Source organism: Aptenodytes forsteri, unplaced genomic scaffold (genome assembly GCF_000699145.1).
Source record: "Aptenodytes forsteri isolate BGI_AS27 unplaced genomic scaffold, ASM69914v1 Scaffold99, whole genome shotgun sequence".
NCBI classification, from domain to species: domain Eukaryota; kingdom Metazoa; phylum Chordata; class Aves; order Sphenisciformes; family Spheniscidae; genus Aptenodytes; species Aptenodytes forsteri.
This window is the reverse complement of record NW_008795321.1, coordinates 2,076,845-2,080,431: the sequence shown is the minus strand read 5'-3', so window position 1 is coordinate 2,080,431 and position 3,587 is coordinate 2,076,845.

The window sequence follows — 3,587 nt, the reverse complement described above, 5'->3', positions numbered from 1 at the left end:
CGCGGAGGGGGCGGCGGGAGGGGCCGCGCTGTGGCCGCGCAGACACTAGGTGGGGCCATCGGCTAGAGGGAAGGAGCCCGAGGAGAGGGGGTCCAGGGTCATAAAGGCGCTTTCTACCTGGTTCCCGTCTCAAATGAAATACTGCTCCTTAGCTCTTACAAATCCATCCAGTATTTGGCTGAAATACCGCCAGACTGCCTTATTTTATGTGAAGACAAGGCCATGCCTTTGATGTCCAGGTCACGTTGTGCAAGACAGCGTTTACTTTAGATGTATGTTTGAATAATATATGTTACAGTCGTTTGTGACTGCCTCTTTCTCCTCTAGGCTTGGCCCAGGGATGCATTCAAAGACAGTCACCATTCCAGACATTTGGAAGGGAAAACTATAACCCATTTCTCAAGCAGCTCTCAAATATCTTGTACACACAGTTCACATTTTCTCCTGAACTTGTACTTTGCCAACTTGAGGAGGAGGAGGGAGCCCTGGGCTGAAGGACCGGAGTCACAAACCAGTTCTTCAGCATCAGTGATTTTTTGGGGTGCTGGTGAGACAAAAAAGCAATTGAAGTTCCTTCAGGGAGTAATTTTAATCGGTTGCAGATTAATCAAAACCAGGTCACAGTAACTAGGTGTGGCCTGTGCTTTCAGGCCTCAGAAAGTGTGTAAAAAACTAGAGGAGCAGTTCTGTAAAGGAGGTGAGGAGCCAGAGTACAGCCACTACGAGCAGGATGGCGGTGATTGTACTGCCTCTCACCACACCCACAACCACAATTATTTCTCCTATTGCCAGACCAACAGGACAGCAGAAAAAGTGAAAGTGTGTTAAAACAGCAGCCAGCAGTGATGGCCAAATCAGGAAATACGTGAATACCAGACAATAATTCAACAAGCAGGATGTTTGCTTTAGATTTTGGATGTTAAATATATACCGATCACTTGGGGAATTAGTCATAGCTTTCCATATCCATACATCACACAAGTCTGCTAAAAACTCCTGTGGTGAACTTTCGGGGGGGGGAGGGAGGAGCTAGCACAGCCAGGCAGTGAGAACAGCCACTCACACCTCCTGACTCCTGCCATAGATCACTCTGTTCCCTTTTCAAGGCAACGGCAATGTGGGCACAGACTCTGATAGTGCAGGCTTGGGCCTGGGGAGGCACCGCTCCCCAGAAGCCATTGAAGGTCAGAAATTACCCCCTCCCTCGCTCCTTACTTGTTTCAAAGTTCTGCAAAGCAACCCTAAATCCATCCCAGTCCCCACTCGCTCACAAGGATTGCAGTGATTGATGCCTGTTCTGTATTCACCCAGCATAGGTGAGAATAACAGAAGGAGGTATGTGTGGGTAAGAGGAACTAATCCCCTCCTCCCTTCAGACCCTCAGAAATATTGTCACCTATGTTTTGAAGTATTTATCTTTTCGACAAAAATTCAAAATAAATTCACTTCTCCTCCCCACCACTCCCCTGTCCCTGATTATGAATTACTTGGCAATGGAGCTAAAAGATGCAAAATACATGTGGCCAAATGTTCTTCTTGTTTATACCTCTGCAGACTTTTTTCTTCTTAGGAAAAAAAGAAATTACAGAGGAATGAGCAAGGAAGAAAATTTGTAACTTACACATTGCTGCCCACAAGTGTACTAGTGACTAAGCCACATAGTTTAAAATATAATAACTAATTGTGAGTTGGGCCAAATCTATAAAGGGTGTTAATGTTTCCTGGAAGGGGTTTTGCAGTAAGTACGGAGTCACATAGAATAATTTTCTGTAGCTTAGGAACTGTTCTTCTTGAGAAAGTGTTGCTTTCCAATATGTATAATATGTAGTTGTACCAGACATTAAGCATTGCCCTTATTTTACTGGGGAACAAGGCAGGTTCAAGGTGAGAACCCATCGATTTCTGTTCCCAGGGAAGATACTAGTTGTGCCGTGTGAACAGCTTGGAGCACCCTCCAGGAGCCTGCTCCTAGTGAGGGAGCCAAGAGATTAACATGCAGAAGCAGAGGAACAGAAACCTAAATTTTTACTGCAGCACTCCTTCAGGTATAATGCCCTGTCAGGATTGCTTCTGCACCCCTTGTCATATCAGTCATGCAGCCCTTATAAATGATAAAAACGGCTAGATTTGACAAGTCACAAGGAAGTACGTCTCTCTGTATTTTTGTGTATTTCAGTGTCTCTTTTATATTTCTCTCTGTGTGTTGAGTTTTATCTCACTCTTTCCAGTTTATATTCACTGTGGCAAGAAGGAATCTCAGCAATGTGCAGGCAAGGCAGGAGGACTAGGCTCCAAAGAAGGGTGTTTTTGAAAGGGGGTTTGAGCTTCACCACATGAAACAAAGCAGGAAAGTAACTTCTTCCATTAGTTACCACAAGCACCTTCACAATCACGCTGCTGCCACGCTACTCACTCTCGCACTGCCTTTCTCTTGCAACACGCACCCAGTCCCAAGGGGGCTGCAGCCCCCAAGCTGAGATGCGCACTGCTGGGAGAGGTGCCAGTGCATGCTCACCCCCCCAAGAGAGACCAGGAGGAGACCAGCTCCTCCTGAGCCTGCAGAGGTGCCTGCCTGAGCTGCACAAGTGGGGCCATCGAGGCTTAGAAGAAAGAATAGACTTTCTCATGTCTTAAGTTCTGCTTTCTCACTTTTCCTCAACCTTTTGCTGACTCACGTGTTCACTGCCTTCAGGGAAAAGAAGGGCAATTAGTACAATTCTATTACAAGATTTCTGGTTTTATCTGAGTGTCGCAGAGGAGAAAGTTGGACTGTATGAACTCTATAGGCTCAGAAATATGACAGATGGAAAGAACCCAAGCAGTGTTAGTGAGACCTTAGGTCTCACAACTTTTAGCCATTGCATGACAGTGGCCAACTCAGGATTATCTCAGGATTATCCTGACCTTAACTTTTCAGGGGAACTCTCTTGCTGAAGGCAAGCACTGTTCAGCTATTGAAAAGCTATAGCCTCTCTGGGAGAGAAAAAAATTAGAAACAAAATCTTATACTACATGCTCTGGTCCACACTGTGCTCTGCTCTCATATCTACAGAGCACTTAAGTTTTTTAAGAATTTTCAGATAATAACCATTAAATCCTTGCAGCAGTTATCTTTATCTCATGGAGAGGGAAAAGGAGACACCTGAAATTTAAACTGACCTATGTGATCTTCCTGGACAGAGCAAGGATGTAACCTTGCAAATGTTCCTGCTATCTATCCCTCAGCTTAATCCCCTGTACAGCTTGCAAAGACAAAAAATAGCAAACCACACTCCCAAAGATGCTGCAAATATTTTCTTTCTGTTGCAGCTTCAGGAGAGCCTGGTCTCTGGCAGCAGACCTCCTTAAAGTACATCTCCCTCTGTAGGTGCCAAATCTTTCTGTGCATGTGATGCTCTGTGTCCATCCTCTAGAGGGTCTGCTTCCTGGTAGTGCTCCAAGGGTTTGATCCTCCACTTCAGGTCAGGATTCATCCTGTATGCAGGCACGCTTGGCATGTAGCTGTGGCTATGGCTGTCAAGCACTGCTGCTATTGTGGAAATGAATGGAATTAGTCTCTAGTGAGGGACACAACTCTTAACCGAGAT